The following is a 19307-nucleotide window of genomic DNA, read 5'->3' as shown; positions in this document are numbered from 1 at the left end:
TTCTATGCCCTTGCGCACTATCCTGACTTCTCCCGTCTGCTTACTTTGTGCCTTCCAACGCACAATGCGAACTACAGGTAGTGCTGCAGGTCCCACACCCTTTTATTTGCTTTACAGAGCAGCTCTGGAGCTGTTACAGTGCCCAGCTGCTGCAAGAAATCAGCTTGAATGCTTCAGGGGCTGGGGCATAGCCAACATGAGCCCCACACCGAAGGAGGGTGGAGGTGTTTAATGCGAACTAGGGGTCATCCAAGCGCCGCAAAAGGCTGCCATGCCCTGTACGCCCCTTTTCTCTTTTCATATGCAGACGAGGGTTGAAGCCAACTTTGACCCACTGCTTGGATGACATCACCATATGCAAATCCATCTGCTGCAGGCCTTCCCCCAGGAATGCTTGCACTAGTTGTTGCATTTGGTTTGTTGTTTGGGGGTGCTTCAGTATTAGGTAGCCTTCTGCCCTCCCATGTTCATCTGAAAATATGTGTTCTACCTGCAGTTGTTGTCCCCAGATGAGAGTTCCCTTGTGCTGCCTCAGTTTAATCTCCTTTACTTGACAGAGATGTGCCTGAGCAGCGGCCCTCCCCAGCCCTATCCCAAATCATACTTATTTTGCATAGGAGATACCATGGTCATGAAGATTGTTCTCCCAGGGTGAGGTTCATTCATTGCATTCTGGGTATGCTGACCCGTATGATTTCCCCAAATGTGGGAAACTCGACTGCATTATTTGTGGTAGTGGGGGACTGTGTTTGTTCTTTCCTCTGGTCAGCTCTGGTAAAAGTCAGATTTATTTGTCTCAGATCTTCCTCTAGCCTTGTTCTTCTTTCGAGAGTTTCCTTGTGCTGCCTCAGTTGGATCTCCTTCACTTGACAGGGGGGTGCCCGAGCAGCGACCCTCCCCAGCTCTAGCCCAACTCCTACTTACCTGCCAGGTGAGATACTATGATCATGAAGGTGCTTCTCCCAGGGCAAGGCTCACCCATTGCACTCTGGGTGTGCTGCTCCTGTGATTTCCCCAAATGTGGGAAACTTGACTGCATATTTTGTGTTTCCCCTGGTCGGCTCTCGTATAATTCAGATCTCTTTGTCTCAGGTCTCTCTCCAGCCTAGTTTGCTGTCTGTTTCCACTTCTCTTTTCTTGAGCCGCTCCCTTCTATGCCCTTGCGCACTATCCTGACTTCTCCCGTCTGCTTAATTTGTGCCTTCCAACGCACAATGCGAACTACAGGTAGTGCTGCAGGGCCCACACCCTTTTACTTGCCTTACAGAGCAGCTCTGGAGCTGTTACAGTGCCCAGCTGCTGCAAGAAATCAGCTTGAATGCTTCAGGGGCTGGGGTATAGCCAACATGAGCCCCACAGCGAAGGAGGGTGGAGGTGTTTAATGCGAACTAGGGGTCATCCAAGCGCCGCAAAAGGCCGCCATGCCCTGCATACCCCTTTTCTCTTTTCATATGCAGATGAGGGTTCCAGCCAACTTTGGCCCACTGCTTGGATGACATCACCGTATGCAAATCCGTCTTCTGCAGACCTTCCCCCAGGAATGCTTGTACTAGTTGTTGCATTTGGTTTGTTGTTTGGGGGTGCTTCAGTATTAGGCAGCCTTCTGCCCTCCCATGTTCATCTGAAAATATGTGTTCTCCCTGCAGTTGTTGACCCCAGATGAGAGTTCCCTTGTGCTGCCTCAGTTGAATCTCCTTTACTTGACAGAGATGTGCCTGAGCAGCGGCCCTCCCCAGCCCTATCCCAAATCATACTTATTTTGCATAGGAGATACCATGGTCATGAAGATTGATCTCCCAGGGTGAGGTTCATTCATTGCATTCTGGGTATGCTGACCCCTATGATTTCCCCAAATGTGTGAAACTCGACTGCATTATTTGTGGTAGTGGAGGACTGTGTTTGTGCTTTTCTCTGGTCAGCTCTGGTAAAAGTCAGATTTCTTTGTCTCAGATCTTACTCTAGCCTTGTTCTTCTTTTGAGAGTTCCCTTGTGCTGCCTCAGTTGGATCTCCTTCACTTGACAGGGGGGTGCCCGAGCAGCGACCCTCCCCAGCTCTAGCCCAACTCCTACTTACCTGCCAGGTGAGATACTATGATCATGAAGGTGCTTCTCCCAGGGCAAGGCTCACCCATTGCACTCTGGGTGTGCTGCCCCTGTGATTTCCCCAAATGTGGGAAACTTGACTGCATAATTTGTGTTTCCCCTGGTCGGCTCTCGTATAATTCAGATCTCTTTGTCTCAGGTCTCTCTCCAGCCTAGTTTGCTGTCTGTTTCCACTTCTCTTTTCATGAGCCGCTCCCTTCTATGCCCTTGCGCACTATCCTGACCTCTCCCATCTGCTTACTTTGTGCCTTCCAACACACAATGCGAACTACAGGTAGTGCTGCAGGACCCACACCCTTTTACATGCTTTACAGAGCAGCTCTGGAGCTGTTACAGTGCCCAGCTGCTGCAAGAAATCAGCTTGAATGCTTCAGGGGCTGGGGCATAGCCAACATGAGCCCCACACCGAAGGAGGGTGGAGATGTTTAATGCGAATTAGGGGTCATCCAAGCGCCACAAAAGGCCGCCATGCCCTGCACATCCCTTTTTTCTTTTCATATGCAGACGAGGGTTGAAGCCAACTTTGACCCACTGCTTGGATGACATCACCATATGCAAATCCATCTGCTGCAGGCCTTCCCCCAGGAATGCTTGCACTAGTTGTTGCATTTGGTTTGTTGTTTGGGGGTGCTTCAGTATTAGGCAGCCTTCTGCCCTCCCATGTTCATCTGAAAATATGTGTTCTCCCTGCAGTTGTTGTCCCCAGATGAGAGTTCCCTTGTGCTGCCTCAGTTGAATCTCCTTTACTTGACAGAGATGTGCCTGAGCAGCGGCCCTCCCCAGCCCTATCCCAAATCATACTTATTTTGCATAGGAGATACCATGGTCATGAAGATTGTTCTCCCGGGGTGAGGTTCATTCATTGCATTCTGGGTATGCTGACCCGTATGATTTCCCCAAATGTGGGAAACTCGACTGCATTATTTGTGGTAGTGGGGGACTGTGTTTGTTCTTTCCTCTGGTCAGCTCTGGTAAAAGTCAGATTTATTTGTCTCAGATCTTCCTCTAGCCTTGTTCTTCTTTCGAGAGTTTCCTTGTGCTGCCTCAGTTGGATCTCCTTCACTTGACAGGGGGGTGCCCGAGCAGCGACCCTCCCCAGCTCTAGCCCAACTCCTACTTACCTGCCAGGTGAGATACTATGATCATGAAGGTGCTTCTCCCAGGGCAAGGCTCACCCATTGCACTCTGGGTGTGCTGCTCCTGTGATTTCCCCAAATGTGGGAAACTTGACTGCATATTTTGTGTTTCCCCTGGTCGGCTCTCGTATAATTCAGATCTCTTTGTCTCAGGTCTCTCTCCAGCCTAGTTTGCTGTCTGTTTCCACTTCTCTTTTCTTGAGCCGCTCCCTTCTATGCCCTTGCGCACTATCCTGACTTCTCCCGTCTGCTTACTTTGTACCTTCCAACGCACAATGCGAACTACAGGTAGTGCTGCAGGGCCCACACCCTTTTACTTGCCTTACAGAGCAGCTCTGGAGCTGTTACAGTGCCCAACTGCTGCAAGAAATCAGCTTGAATGCTTCAGGGGCTGGGGCATAGCCAACATGAGCCCCACACCGAAGGAGGGTGGAGGTGTTAAATGCGAACTAGGGGTCATCCAAGCGCCGCAAAAGGCCGCCATGCCCTGCACGCCCCTTTTCTCTTTTCATATGCAGACGAGGGTTGAAGCCAACTTTGACCCACTGCTTGGATGACATCACCATATGCAAATCCATCTGCTGCAGGCCTTCCCCCAGGAATGCTTGCACTAGTTGTTGCATTTGGTTTGTTGTTTGGGGGTGCTTCAGTATTAGGCAGCCTTCTGCCCTCCCATGTTCATCTAAAAATATGTGTTCTCTCTGCAGTTGTTGTCCCCAGATGAGAGTTCCCTTGTGCTGCCTCAGTTGAATCTCCTTTACTTGACAGAGATGTGCCTGAAAAGTGGCCCTCCCCAGCCCTATCCCAAATCATACTTATTTTGCATAGGAGATACCATGGTCATGAAGATTGTTCTCCCAGGGTGAGGTTCATTCATTGCATTCTGGGTATGCTGACCCCTGTGATTTCCGCAAATGTGGGAAACTCGACAGCATTATTTGTGGTAGTGGGGGACTGTGTTTGTGCTTTCTTCTGGTCAGCTCTGGTAAAAGTCAGATTTCTTTGTCTCAGATCTTCCTCTAGCCTTGTTCTTCTTTCGAGAGTTCCCTTGTGCTGCCTCAGTTGGATCTCCTTCACTTGACAGGGGGGTGTCCGAGCAGCAACCCTCCCCAGCTCTAGCCCAACTTCTACTTACCTGCCAGGTGAGATACTATTAAGTTGATTTTTGAAAGAAAACAATACTGTCAATATACTATTAAAACAAATTAAAATGGTAAAAGTTATTGTACTTTAAGTAAAAATAAAAGAGCTAAAATATCAATCCCAGTTTTGGATTACTTTAATTAACAAAAAAAATGCATATAGCAGAGGATAGTTTCAATCTGCCTACCTCTGGGTTATGGGCCCAGCATGCTTCCATTGCAGTACTCTGCTGCACATGTAAGTGCAAGAGATCCTGAAGCACTCACTCATCATGGGAAAGTACCAATGTGTTTCTTCGTTGGTTGATCTAAGAAACATCTTACAAAAACTCTCCAGATTATTGACTTTTTAAAGTTTTTCTAGGAATCGTTCTAGATGAATGCTTATTAGCCTTTGTCAGTATGCACTTTTGCAAAGTGTCTCTGTGGCGCAATCAGTTAGTGTGTTTGGCTACTAACCAAAATGTTGGTGGTTCAATCCCACCCAGGGATGTAATTGACTTTGTGATCAGGTTTTGGTAATCTTTAAGTAGACAAGTCAAAATTTCAAACCCCCTCTTATGATGTAGGGTACCTGGCCTTCTCTGATGTAATCAGAGTTAGATTTGATTAAGTGATTTTATAAAAAATAGCTAGGAAGCACAATTTAGCAGTGGGTTGCAGAGAAAAAGAAAAATGCTGGCAGAAAAATCCAATTGAGTGATTAAACAGCTCTTCATTTTCTGGCTTTATTTTTATGCTAACAAATTTGGTCTCTGAAAAGGGTCCACAAAGCCAAGTCTCTGATTAACACCTTTGTAGGGATGGTTTTTCACCTATTACTAAATTAAACTTGCTTCATTGGAAAGGCAGCAAGATGCATCCTCATTTCAATGTCTACTGAAATAATACAGGTTGACACCAGGAAACATTAACGCCACTGCATCCTTGCTGCTTTCTCATGTGGAAGTCTGTTTAATGTGAAAACAAGGTGATATCTAATTAGCGCACAGGTAAGGAATTAAGAAAATATTTAAGGGTGAAGATGTTTCTCACAAAATCGTTGCCCCAATGCATCATTGAAATTCAAGCTGGAAAGATGATTTTAATATATCACTTGTACATTTTGTATTGCTCTTCTGGTGACAATGTAGTTTGTTTTTGTCAATTACCACTTTAATAACAGGGTAAAGAAAATTAAGTGGATTTTTGAAAGAAAACAATACTGTCAATATACTATTAAAACAAATTAAAATGGTAAAAGTTATTGTACTTTAAGTAAAATTAAAAGAGCTAAAATATCAATCACAGTTTTGGATTACTTAATTAAAAAAATGCATATAGCAGAGGATAGTTTCAATCTGCCTACCTCTGGGTTATGGGCCCAGCATGCTTCCATTGCAGTACTCTGCTGCACATGTAAGTGCAAGAGATCCTGAAGCACTCACTCATCATGGGAAAGTACCAATGTGTTTCTTCGTTGGTTGATTTAAGAAACATCTTACAAAAACTCTCCAGATTATTGACTTTTTAAAGTTTTTCTAGGAAACGTTCTAGATGAATGCTTATTAGCCTTTGTCAGTATGTACTTTTTGCAAAGTGTCTCTGTGGCACAATCGGTTAGTGTGTTCGGCTATTAACCAATAGGTTGGTGGTTCAATCCCACCCAGGGACGTAATTGACCTTGTTATCAGATTTTGGTGATCTTTAAGTAGACAAGTCAAAATTTCAAACCCCCTCTTATGGTGTAGGGTACCTGGCCTTCTCTGATGTAATCAGAGTTAGATTTGATTAAGTGATTTTATAAAACAACAGATAGGAAGTACAATTTAGCAGTGGGTTGCAGAGAAAAAGAAAAATGCTGGCAGAAAAATCCAATTGAGTGATTAAACAGCTCTTCATTTTCTGGCTTTATTTTTATGCTAACAAATTTGTTCTCTGAAAAGGGTCCACAAAGCCAAGTCTCTGATTAACACCTTTGTAGGGATGGTTTTTCACCTATTACTAAATTAAACTTGCTTCATTGGAAAGGCAGCAAGATGCATCCTCATTTCAATGTCTACTGAAATAATACAGGTTGACACCAGGAAACATTAACGCCACTGCATCCTTGCTGCTTTCTCATGTGGAAGTCTGTTTAATGTGAAAACAAGGTGATATCTAATTAGCGCACAGGTAAGGAATTAAGAAAATATTTAAGGGTGAAGATGTTTCTCACAAAATCGTTGCCCCAATGCATCATTGAAATTCAAGCTGGAAAGATGATTTTAATATATCACTTGTACATTTTGTATTGCTCTTCTGGTGACAATGTAGTTTGTTTTTGTCAATTACCACTTTAATAACAGGGTAAAGAAAATTAAGTGGATTTTTGAAAGAAAACAATACTGTCAATATACTATTAAAACAAATTAAAATGGTAAAAGTTATTGTACTTTAAGTAAAATTAAAAGAGCTAAAATATCAATCACAGTTTTGGATTACTTAATTAAAAAAATGCATATAGCAGAGGATAGTTTCAATCTGCCTACCTCTGGGTTATGGGCCCAGCATGCTTCCATTGCAGTACTCTGCTGCACATGTAAGTGCAAGAGATCCTGAAGCACTCACTCATCATGGGAACGTACCAATGTGTTTCTTCGTTGGTTGATTTAAGAAACATCTTACAAAAACTCTCCAGATTATTGACTTTTTAAAGTTTTTCTAGGAAACGTTCTAGATGAATGCTTATTAGCCTTTGTCAGTATGCACTTTAGCAAAGTGTCTCTGTGGCGCAATCAGTTAGTGTGTTTGGCTACTAACCAGAAGGTTGGTGGTTCAATCCCACCCAGGGACGTAATTGATCTTGTGATCATATTTTGGTGATCTTTAAGTAGTCAAGTCAAAATTTCAAACCCCCTCTTATGGTGTAGGGTACCTGGCCTTCTCTGATGTAATCAGAGTTAGATTTGATTAAGTGATTTTATAAAAAAAAACAGATAGGAAGTACAATTTAGCAGTGGGTTGCAGAGAAAAAGAAAAATGCTGGCAGAAAAATCCTATTGAGTGATTAAACAGCTCTTCATTTTCTGGCTTTATGTTTATGCTAACAAATTTGTTCTCTGAAAAGTGTCCACAAAGCCAAGTCTCTGATTAACACCTTTGTAGGGATGGTTTTTCACCTATTACTAAATTAAACTTGCTTCATTGGAAAGGCAGCAAGATGCATCCTCATTTCAATGTCTACTGAAATAATACAGGTTGACACCAGGAAACATTAACGCCACTGCATCCTTGCTGCTTTCTCATGTGGAAGTCTGTTTAATGTGAAAACAAGGTGATATCTAATTAGCACACAGGTAAGGAATTAAGAAAATATTTAAGGGTGAAGATGTTTCTCACAAAATCGTTGCCCCAATGCATCATTGAAATTCAAGCTGGAAAGATGATTTTAATATATCACTTGTACATTTTGTATTGCTCTTCTGGTGACAATGTAGTTTGTTTTTGTCAATTATCACTTTAATAATAGGGTAAAGAAAATTAAGTGGATTTTTGAAAGAAAACAATACTGTCAATATACTATTAAAACAAATTAAAATGGTAAAAGTTATTGTACTTTAAGTAAAATTAAAAGAGCTAAAATATCAATCCCAGTTTTGGATTACTTTAATTTAAAAAAATGCATATAGCAGAGGATAGTTTCAATCTGCCTACCTCTGGGTTATGGGCCCAGCATGCTTCCATTGCAGTACTCTGCTGCACATGTAAGTGCAAGAGATCCTGAAGCAATCACTCATCATGGGAAAGTACCAATGTGTTTCTTCGTTGGTTGATTTAAGAAACATCTTACAAAAACTCTCCAGATTATTGACTTTTTAAAGTTTTTCTAGGAAACGTTCTAGATGAATGCTTATTAGCCTTTGTCAGTATGTACTTTTTGCAAAGTGTCTCTGTGGCACAATCGGTTAGTGTGTTCGGCTATTAACCAATAGGTTGGTGGTTCAATCCCACCCAGGGACGTAATTGACCTTGTTATCAGATTTTGGTGATCTTTAAGTAGTCAAGTCAAAATTTCAAACCCCCTCTTATGGTGTAGGGTACCTGGCCTTCTCTGATGTAATCAGAGTTAGATTTGATTAAGTGATTTTATAAAAAAAAACAGATAGGAAGTACAATTTAGCAGTGGGTTGCAGAGAAAAAGAAAAATGCTGGCAGAAAAATCCTATTGAGTGATTAAACAGCTCTTCATTTTCTGGCTTTATGTTTATGCTAACAAATTTGTTCTCTGAAAAGTGTCCACAAAGCCAAGTCTCTGATTAACACCTTTGTAGGGATGGTTTTTCACCTATTACTAAATTAAACTTGCTTCATTGGAAAGGCAGCAAGATGCATCCTCATTTCAATGTCTACTGAAATAATACAGGTTGACACCAGGAAACATTAACGCCACTGCATCCTTGCTGCTTTCTCATGTGGAAGTCTGTTTAATGTGAAAACAAGGTGATATCTAATTAGCGCACAGGTAAGGAATTAAGAAAATATTTAAGGGTGAAGATGTTTCTCACAAAATCGTTGCCCCAATGCATCATTGAAATTCAAGCTGGAAAGATGATTTTAATATATCACTTGTACATTTTGTATTGCTCTTCTGGTGACAATGTAGTTTGTTTTTGTCAATTACCACTTTAATAACAGGGTAAAGAAAATTAAGTGGATTTTTGAAAGAAAACAATACTGTCAATATACTATTAAAACAAATTAAAATGGTAAAAGTTATTGTACTTTAAGTAAAATTAAAAGAGCTAAAATATCAATCACAGTTTTGGATTACTTAATTAAAAAAATGCATATAGCAGAGGATAGTTTCAATCTGCCTACCTCTGGGTTATGGGCCCAGCATGCTTCCATTGCAGTACTCTGCTGCACATGTAAGTGCAAGAGATCCTGAAGCACTCACTCATCATGGGAACGTACCAATGTGTTTCTTCGTTGGTTGATTTAAGAAACATCTTACAAAAACTCTCCAGATTATTGACTTTTTAAAGTTTTTCTAGGAAACGTTCTAGATGAATGCTTATTAGCCTTTGTCAGTATGCACTTTAGCAAAGTGTCTCTGTGGCGCAATCAGTTAGTGTGTTTGGCTACTAACCAGAAGGTTGGTGGTTCAATCCCACCCAGGGACGTAATTGATCTTGTGATCATATTTTGGTGATCTTTAAGTAGTCAAGTCAAAATTTCAAACCCCCTCTTATGGTGTAGGGTACCTGGCCTTCTCTGATGTAATCAGAGTTAGATTTGATTAAGTGATTTTATAAAAAAAAACAGATAGGAAGTACAATTTAGCAGTGGGTTGCAGAGAAAAAGAAAAATGCTGGCAGAAAAATCCTATTGAGTGATTAAACAGCTCTTCATTTTCTGGCTTTATGTTTATGCTAACAAATTTGTTCTCTGAAAAGTGTCCACAAAGCCAAGTCTCTGATTAACACCTTTGTAGGGATGGTTTTTCACCTATTACTAAATTAAACTTGCTTCATTGGAAAGGCAGCAAGATGCATCCTCATTTCAATGTCTACTGAAATAATACAGGTTGACACCAGGAAACATTAACGCCACTGCATCCTTGCTGCTTTCTCATGTGGAAGTCTGTTTAATGTGAAAACAAGGTGATATCTAATTAGCGCACAGGTAAGGAATTAAGAAAATATTTAAGGGTGAAGATGTTTCTCACAAAATCGTTGCCCCAATGCATCATTGAAATTCAAGCTGGAAAGATGATTTTAATATATCACTTGTACATTTTGTATTGCTCTTCTGGTGACAATGTAGTTTGTTTTTGTCAATTACCACTTTAATAACAGGGTAAAGAAAATTAAGTGGATTTTTGAAAGAAAACAATACTGTCAATATACTATTAAAACAAATTAAAATGGTAAAAGTTATTGTACTTTAAGTAAAATTAAAAGAGCTAAAATATCAATCACAGTTTTGGATTACTTAATTAAAAAAATGCATATAGCAGAGGATAGTTTCAATCTGCCTACCTCTGGGTTATGGGCCCAGCATGCTTCCATTGCAGTACTCTGCTGCACATGTAAGTGCAAGAGATCCTGAAGCACTCACTCATCATGGGAACGTACCAATGTGTTTCTTCGTTGGTTGATTTAAGAAACATCTTACAAAAACTCTCCAGATTATTGACTTTTTAAAGTTTTTCTAGGAAACGTTCTAGATGAATGCTTATTAGCCTTTGTCAGTATGCACTTTAGCAAAGTGTCTCTGTGGCGCAATCAGTTAGTGTGTTTGGCTACTAACCAGAAGGTTGGTGGTTCAATCCCACCCAGGGACGTAATTGATCTTGTGATCATATTTTGGTGATCTTTAAGTAGTCAAGTCAAAATTTCAAACCCCCTCTTATGGTGTAGGGTACCTGGCCTTCTCTGATGTAATCAGAGTTAGATTTGATTAAGTGATTTTATAAAAAAAAACAGATAGGAAGTACAATTTAGCAGTGGGTTGCAGAGAAAAAGAAAAATGCTGGCAGAAAAATCCTATTGAGTGATTAAACAGCTCTTCATTTTCTGGCTTTATGTTTATGCTAACAAATTTGTTCTCTGAAAAGTGTCCACAAAGCCAAGTCTCTGATTAACACCTTTGTAGGGATGGTTTTTCACCTATTACTAAATTAAACTTGCTTCATTGGAAAGGCAGCAAGATGCATCCTCATTTCAATGTCTACTGAAATAATACAGGTTGACACCAGGAAACATTAACGCCACTGCATCCTTGCTGCTTTCTCATGTGGAAGTCTGTTTAATGTGAAAACAAGGTGATATCTAATTAGCACACAGGTAAGGAATTAAGAAAATATTTAAGGGTGAAGATGTTTCTCACAAAATCGTTGCCCCAATGCATCATTGAAATTCAAGCTGGAAAGATGATTTTAATATATCACTTGTACATTTTGTATTGCTCTTCTGGTGACAATGTAGTTTGTTTTTGTCAATTATCACTTTAATAATAGGGTAAAGAAAATTAAGTGGATTTTTGAAAGAAAACAATACTGTCAATATACTATTAAAACAAATTAAAATGGTAAAAGTTATTGTACTTTAAGTAAAATTAAAAGAGCTAAAATATCAATCCCAGTTTTGGATTACTTTAATTTAAAAAAATGCATATAGCAGAGGATAGTTTCAATCTGCCTACCTCTGGGTTATGGGCCCAGCATGCTTCCATTGCAGTACTCTGCTGCACATGTAAGTGCAAGAGATCCTGAAGCAATCACTCATCATGGGAAAGTACCAATGTGTTTCTTCGTTGGTTGATTTAAGAAACATCTTACAAAAACTCTCCAGATTATTGACTTTTTAAAGTTTTTCTAGGAAACGTTCTAGATGAATGCTTATTAGCCTTTGTCAGTATGCACTTTTGAAAAGTGTCTCTGTGGCTCAATCAGTTAGTGTGTTTGGCTACTAACCAGAAGTTTGGTGGTTCAATCCCACCCAGGGACGTAATTGACTTTGTGATCAGATTTTGGTGATTTTTAAGTAGTCAAGTCAAAATTTCAAACCCCCATATTATGGTGTAGGGTACCTGGCCTTCTCTGATGTAATCAGAGTTAGATTTGATTAAGTGATTTTATAAAAAAATTGCTAGGAGGCACAATTTAGCAGTGGGTTGCAGAGAAAAAAAAATATGCTGGCAGAAAAATCCAATTGAGTGATTAAACAGCTCTTCATTTGCTGGCTTTATTTTTATGCTAACAAATTTGTTCTCTGAAAAGTGTCCACAAAGCCAAGTCTCTGATGAACACCTTTGTAAGGATGGTTTTTTACCTATTACTAAATTAAACTTGCTTCATTGGAAAGGCAGCAAGATGCATCCTCATTTCAATGTCTACTGAAATAATACGGGTTGACACCAGGAAACATTAACGCCAATGCATCCTTGCTGCTTTCTCATGTGGAAGTCTGTTTAATGTGAAAACAAGGTGATATCTAATTAGCACACAGGTAAGGAATTAAGAAAATCTTTATTTAAGGGTGAAGATGTTTCTCACAAAATCGTTGCCCCAATGCATCATTGAAATTCAAGCTGGAAAGATGATTTTTATATATCACTTGTACATTTTGTATTGCTCTTCTGGTGACAATGTAGTTTGTTTTTGTCAATTACCATTTTAATAATAGGGTAAAGAAAATTAAGTGGATTTTTGAAAGAAAACAATACTGTCAATATACTATTAAAACAAATTAAAATGGTAAAAGTTATTGTACTTTAAGTAAAAATAAAAGAGCTAACATATCAGTCCCAGTTTTGGATTACTTTAATTAACAAAAAAAATGCATATAGCAGATGATAGTTTCAATCTGCCTACCTCTGGTAATGGGCCCAGCATGCTTCCATTGCAGTACTCTGCTGCACATGTAAGTGCAAGAGATCCTGAAGCACTCACTCATCATGGGAAAGTACCAATGTGTTTCTTCGTTGGTTGATTTAAGAAAATTCTTACAAAAACTCTCCAGATTATTGACTTTTTAAAGTTTTTCTAGGAAACGTTCTAGATGAATGCTTATTAGCCTTTGTCAGTATGTACTTTTCGCAAAGTGTCTCTGTGGCGCAATAGGTTAGTGTGTTCGGCTATTAACCAAAAGTTTGGTGGTTCAATCCCACCCAGGGACGTAATTGACCTTGTTATCAGATTTTGGTGATCTTTAAGTAGACAAGTCAAAATTTCAAACCCCCTCTTATGGTGTAGGGTACCTGGCCTTCTCTGATGTAGTTAGATTTGATTAAGTGATTTTATAAAAAAACAGATAGGAAGTACAATTTAGCAGTGGGTTGCAGAGAAAAAGAAAAATGCTGGCAGAAAAATCCTATTGAGTGATTAAACAGCTTTTCATTTTCTGGCTTTATGTTTATGCTAACAAATTTGTTCTCTGAAAAGTGTCCACAAAGCCAAGTCTCTGATTAACACCTTTGTAGGGATGGTTTTTCACCTATTACTAAATTAAACTTGCTTCATTGGAAAGGCAGTAAGATGCATCCTCATTTCAATGTCTACTGAAATAATACAGGTTGACACCTGGAAACATTAACGCCACTGCATCCTTGCTGCTTTCTCATGTGGAAGTCTGTTTAATGTGAAAACAAGGTGATATCTAATTAGCACACAGGTAAGGAATTACGAAAATCTTTATTTAAGGGTGAAGATGTTTCTCACAAAATCGTTGCCCCAATGCATCATTGAAATTCAAGCTGGAAAGATGATTTTAATATATCACTTGTACATTTTGTATTGCTCTTCTAGTGACAATGTAGTTTGTTTTTGTCAATTACCATTTTAATAATAGGGTAAAGAAAATTAAGTGGATTTTTGAAAGAAAACAATACTGTCAATATACTATTAAAACAAATTAAAATGGTAAAAGTTATTGTACTTTAAGTAAAAATAAAAGAGCCAAAATATCAATCCCAGTTTTGGATTACTTTAATTTAAAAAAATGCATATAGCAGAGGATAGTTTCAATCTGCCTACCTCTGGGTTATGGGCCCAGCATGCTTCCATTGCAGTACTCTGCTGCACATGTAAGTGCAAGAGATCCTGAAGCACTCACTCATCATGGGAAAGTACCAATGTGTTTCTTCGTTGGTTGATTTAAGAAACATCTTACAAAAACTCTCCAGATTATTGACTTTTTAAAGTTTTTCTAGGAAACGTTCTAGATGAATGCTTATTAGCCTTTGTCAGTATGTACTTTTTGCAAAGTGTCTCTGTGGCGCAATCAGTTAGTGTGTTTGGCTACTAACCCAAAGGTTGGTGGTTCAATCCCACCCAGGGATGTAATTGACCTTGTGATCAGGTTTTGGTGATCTTTAAGTAGACAAGTCAAAATTTCAAACCCCCTCTTATAAGTGTGGCATATACCTGCGCTTGCTCGCGGGGTGAGGACATCTCCCTAATTGAATTCAGCGATATGAATAGAGGTTGTGCAGCAGCCACAGAAAGGGTTAATCTCTGCAGCTTGTTACTAAATTACATTGTTGCAATTTTAGCTGGGAGCTGCAATAATTACTCTAATACATAACACAGCCAACACTTCTATATTCACACAATATACTGCATGGTGAATATATAAGTGGTGCTTACTAAACAGCACCTCCTACTGCATTCCACATCACCGCTGGTCACACTCATATCAGGCCCATAATGCTGTATTGCCATAGTGGTGCTCACTACTGCCATAGTGGTGCTTACTATATAACACCAGGTGCTGTGCAGTGGTCAAAACACACTAACTGGTCCCATGCTGTTGTTGAACTAAAGGCCTATACACACGATGAGATTCTGTCTATGCTAATAGGTTTAAAAAGGTTACATAAAAGCTACTTTATGTATTTATTCATTAAAGTTTTTAAGTTGTATTTTACAACCATACAATGATATGATATATAATGTATCGTATAATCATTACATAATGTTGATGGCATTGAATTGTCTCTGCCTTGACTAGTGGCAGCAGCTTCAGCACTTGGTGGAAGTGGATCTTGATCTTTCCCTATTTTACCCTCCACCTTTTTGTTCTCCATTTTTTAATGTGTGGAATTATATGCCAGTAATATATCTGGAATTAGACGGTGGTAATGTCTGGAATTAGATACCACTAGATAGATACCAGATATCACTGTGACTGGAATGATGACATATGCACAGTGACAGGACACTACCACAGCACCCTACAGCAGCCATATGCGGCACAAGACACTGGAGTATTAGTAATGTACTGTAGTATACTGAGCACCACAAGACAATGAGCAGTGATACGGAGCACTGATGAGATTACTAGAACTGACACTGAGCAGCCAGATGCAGCACTGGACTATTAGTAATGTTCTGTAGTATACTGAGCACCACAATGCAGCACAAGACAATGAGCAGTGATACTGAGCACTGATGAGGATACTAGAACTGACACTGAGCAGCAAGATGCAGCACTGGACTATTAGTAATGTACTCTAGTATACTGAGCACCACAATGCAGCACAAGACAATGAGCAGTGATACTGAGCACTGATGAGGATACTACTGAGAACTGACACTGAGCAGGAGAGACACACTACAATTTCATCTTGCGCCTCTTTTTTATTTATCTTTGCATCATGTGCTGTTTGGGGCTATTTTTTTAAGTGCCATCCTGTCTGACACTACAGTGCCACTCCTAGATAAGCCAGGTGTTTGTGCTGCCCCCTTGGGTCGCTTAGCTTAGTCATCCAGGGACCTTGGTGCAAATTTTAGGACTAAAAATAATATTGGGAGGTGTGAGGTGTTCAGAATAGACTGGAAAGGAGTAGAAATTATGGTTATTGAGCTTAATACTATAGGATCAAAATTACCCCCAAATTCTATGATTTTAGCTGTTTGAGGTTTTAAAAAAAAATCACCCAAATCCAAAACCCGAAAGGGTGGTTTTGCCAAAACGCGTCCGTATCCAAAACACAACTGCGGATCCGAAACCAAAACCAAAACATGAAACACGAAAAATGCCCGCTGCACATCTCTAGTTAGGGGAGAAGCATGTAGCCTTGTAGACTATGCACAGCTATATCTAGAAAAATATACGATCTAATCTTTAACCAACCAATGCAAGAAAGTATTTAATGTGAAAATACGAAACACTAGACTAATTGGAGGTGCGCCCTAAAGCAAATTACAATGTTAGGATTAGGGGGTTCGGAAAGACCTCTAGTGTATACACTACTATATACATTTTAAGATAGGAAGGTACAAATTACATATTCACATTGCATCTATGGGCTGGATTCAAATGTCCCTTTCCTCCCTCAATCGTGCCCGTCAGCAGTTATTCTAATGTTGCTGCCAACGGGTGCGACATGTTTATTTCAGCTCGCTACCCCCAGGGGAAACAAGCTGAAATGTGTGCAAAGAGACCCATTTGGGCAACCAAACGGTGTCTTTTCACGATCGCGCCCATTACTTTATTCAGGTTTAGGTGCTTTGTGCACCTAAACCAGAGTGTAATGGGCGCAATAATTGAGGGCATTTGAATTTCCCTTATATGTGTGTGTGTGATATACACACAGACACACATACTGTATTTCTTTATATAATGGACACCTCAGTTTCTATTCATTCATGTCCTGCCCCCTACTCTGTCAGACCCCTTCCCCTCTACTTTTCTGACCCCAAACGCCACTCATTCTTGTTGAGTGCTGGTGGGCCCATTCAGAATTTTGCTATGGGGCCCACAAAGGTCTAGTTACGCCACTGGGCAGGGTTATAGAGGAGGCGGTGCAAGGCATCCTGGGAACAGTCAAAGCTTTAGCCTGTTGGTGCCTTGGATCAACATCCAACTCTACACCCCGATGTTAGTGTAGTGCCTTTTGGGGTTAAGGTTTTACAGAAAGTTACAGGTTTTTTTAATTTAGTAAAATATGCCCCATTTTAAAGATAGGACATTTAAATTTGTTGCACCTGTGCAGTACATAGCAGCCTGCAGGGCATGTACAGTGGCTTCATTTGGGTGCACATACATTGCCGGCTCCTGGTCGCAAACTGAAATTATTGTGTGTAAGTGGAATTAGCGGTGTTTATGTCATACAGGGGGGTGGGGGAGGTTTGTGGTTGGTGGGGGGCACGCTGTGCGATTATTATCCTGCATCTATACATACATGCGCTAACACCTGGACATACACTGATGTACCCACACCTAATATCCATACATACACGCCCTGACACCTGGACATACACCAACATTCCCACACCTGCATCTATACATACACATGCTGACACCTGGACATACACCAACATACAAGCACCTGCATCTATATATACACGCGCTGACAAATGGACATACACCGACGTACCCACACTTGCATCTATACATACATGCACTGACATCTGGACATGCAAGCACCTGTATCTATACATACACGCGCTGACACCTGAACCTACACTGACGTTCCCACACCTGCATCTATACATACACATTCTGACACCTGGACATACACAGACGTACCCACACCTGCATCTATACATACACGCGTTGACACCTGGACGTACACTGACGTACACACACCTACATCTATATATGCATGGATGCAAATGTGGGTACGTCTGTATACGTCCAGGTGTTAGCATGCGTATGTATAGATGTTAGGTGTGGGTACATCAGTGTATGTCCAGGTGTCAGCACATGTATGTATAGATTCACATGTGAGTAAGCCGGTGTACGTCCACGTGTCAGCATGTGTAGGTATAGATGCAGGTGTGGGTACGTTGGTGTACGTTTAGGGGTCAGCGTGTTTATGATGTTGGTGTGTGTATGTCAGTGTACGTACAGATATAGGTGTGTGTATGTATGTATGTATGTATATGTATAGAGGAAGGTGTGATACATACATATAACACATACATGATAGATACATACATATATCACACACACAATAGATAGATAGATAGATAGATAGATAGAACACATACATACAAGATAGATACATACATACATACATGATAGATACATATATACACACATACGATAGATAGATAGATAGATCACAAACATATATGATTCATACATATATCACACACACATGATACATACATGAGAAAGACCTGGGATGGTGATGAGGCCCGGGCCCCCTGCTGATGTTGCGTTGAGGAAGGCAGTGTTCCAGGGCGGATGCCAGTCGGGGAGAGCGCCACGCAGCCCGGGAAAAATACTGCTGAGGAGCTACATCTGGAAGAGCCCCAGGGAGGGAGAGAGAGTGCCACGTTCCACATGCCCCATCCTGCGCGGCACACTCTGCAGGCCTGCACATGGGAAGGGAGGTCTCTGGCCACACAAACTCACCCTGCTGCTGAAGCCCCGCTGCTGTCCCCATCAGCGCTCTCCAGCGGGGAGCAGGGCCAGGATGAACCTCAACCTGTGAGCACTATCTTCATGATCAAGAGATCTCATATGCAAGATAAGTATGTGTTGGGATAGGGCTGGGGAGGGCGGCTGCTCGGGCACACCCTCGTCAAGTTAAGGAGATTTAACTGAGGAAGCACAAGGGAACTCTCGTCTGGGGACAACAACTGCAGGGAGACCACATCTTTTCAGATGAACATGGGAGGGCGGAAGGCTGCCTAATACTGAAGCACCCTCAGACATTAAACCATATGCAACAACTATTGCAAGCATTCCTGGGGGAAGGTCTGCAGCAGACGGATTTGCATACGGTGATGTCATCCAAGCAGTGGGCCAAAGTTGGCTGGAACCCTCATCTGTATATGAAAAGAGAAAAGGGGCATGCGGGGCATGGCGGCCTTTTGCGGCGCTTGGATAACCCCAAGTTTGCATTAAACACCCCCACCCTCCTTCGGTGTGGGGCTCATGTTGGCCATGCCCAAGCCCCTGAAGCATTCAAGCTGATTTCTTGCAGCAGCTGGGCACTGTAACAGCTTCAGAGCTGCTCTACAAGACAAGTAAAAGGGTGTGGGCCCTGCAGCACCACCGGTAGTTTGCATACACACATATATAGGACAGCATCTCTTATATGCCCCAGGGTCAATAAAATAGTATCCTTGTCTAGGCTATCCATCCCCTCAGATAAGGCATTTGTCCATGCCGCTACAGCACTACACACCCAGGTCGACGCAATTGCCGGTCTGAGTAAGGTACCTGAATGTGTATAAATGGACTTCAGGGTAATCTCCTGTTTGCGGTCAGCACACTCTTTGAGGGTAGCCGTATCCTGGGACGGGAAGGCTACCTTCTTGGATAAGCGTGTTAATGCTTTGTCCACCCTAGGGGAGGATTCCCATCGTAACCTATCCGTTGATGGGAAAGGATACGCCATAAGAATCCTTTTGGAAATCTGCAGTCTTTTATCTGGAGATTCCTAAGCTTTTTCACATAACTCGTTCAGCTCGTGTGAGGGGGGAAAGGTTACCTCAGGCTTC

At 41.0% G+C, this 19307-nt stretch overlaps 10 non-coding genes across 10 annotated transcripts; all 10 read left to right on the top strand.

Annotated features, from left to right (window-relative positions):
* The first annotated feature begins 600 nt into the window (after positions 1-600).
* Positions 601-764, top strand: LOC134951553 (U1 spliceosomal RNA). Its single transcript, XR_010184272.1, has one exon. It is a non-coding gene; the product is annotated as a U1 spliceosomal RNA (small nuclear RNA).
* Positions 765-916: 152 nt separating this feature from the next.
* On the top strand, positions 917-1079 carry LOC134952613 (U1 spliceosomal RNA). The gene has a single exon (XR_010185100.1). It is a non-coding gene; the product is annotated as a U1 spliceosomal RNA (small nuclear RNA).
* A 671-nt stretch (positions 1080-1750) lies between these two features.
* On the top strand, positions 1751-1914 carry LOC134951720 (U1 spliceosomal RNA). Its single transcript, XR_010184407.1, has one exon. It is a non-coding gene; the product is annotated as a U1 spliceosomal RNA (small nuclear RNA).
* Positions 1915-2066: 152 nt separating this feature from the next.
* LOC134952157 (U1 spliceosomal RNA) lies at positions 2067-2229 on the top strand. The gene has a single exon (XR_010184741.1). It is a non-coding gene; the product is annotated as a U1 spliceosomal RNA (small nuclear RNA).
* A 671-nt stretch (positions 2230-2900) lies between these two features.
* On the top strand, positions 2901-3064 carry LOC134951666 (U1 spliceosomal RNA). The gene has a single exon (XR_010184364.1). It is a non-coding gene; the product is annotated as a U1 spliceosomal RNA (small nuclear RNA).
* A 152-nt stretch (positions 3065-3216) lies between these two features.
* LOC134952612 (U1 spliceosomal RNA) lies at positions 3217-3379 on the top strand. Its single transcript, XR_010185099.1, has one exon. It is a non-coding gene; the product is annotated as a U1 spliceosomal RNA (small nuclear RNA).
* Positions 3380-4050: 671 nt separating this feature from the next.
* LOC134951721 (U1 spliceosomal RNA) lies at positions 4051-4214 on the top strand. The gene has a single exon (XR_010184408.1). It is a non-coding gene; the product is annotated as a U1 spliceosomal RNA (small nuclear RNA).
* Positions 4215-7122: 2908 nt separating this feature from the next.
* Positions 7123-7196, top strand: TRNAS-ACU (transfer RNA serine (anticodon ACU)). The gene has a single exon. It is a non-coding gene; the product is annotated as a tRNA-Ser (tRNA).
* A 2255-nt stretch (positions 7197-9451) lies between these two features.
* TRNAS-ACU (transfer RNA serine (anticodon ACU)) lies at positions 9452-9525 on the top strand. The gene has a single exon. It is a non-coding gene; the product is annotated as a tRNA-Ser (tRNA).
* Positions 9526-10614: 1089 nt separating this feature from the next.
* Positions 10615-10688, top strand: TRNAS-ACU (transfer RNA serine (anticodon ACU)). Its single transcript has one exon. It is a non-coding gene; the product is annotated as a tRNA-Ser (tRNA).
* The last annotated feature ends 8619 nt before the right edge of the window (positions 10689-19307 follow it).

This window comes from Pseudophryne corroboree, chromosome 8 (genome assembly GCF_028390025.1).
Source record: "Pseudophryne corroboree isolate aPseCor3 chromosome 8, aPseCor3.hap2, whole genome shotgun sequence".
Classification (NCBI taxonomy): Eukaryota; Metazoa; Chordata; class Amphibia; order Anura; family Myobatrachidae; genus Pseudophryne; species Pseudophryne corroboree.
This window is presented reverse-complemented; position numbering and strand designations above follow the sequence as displayed.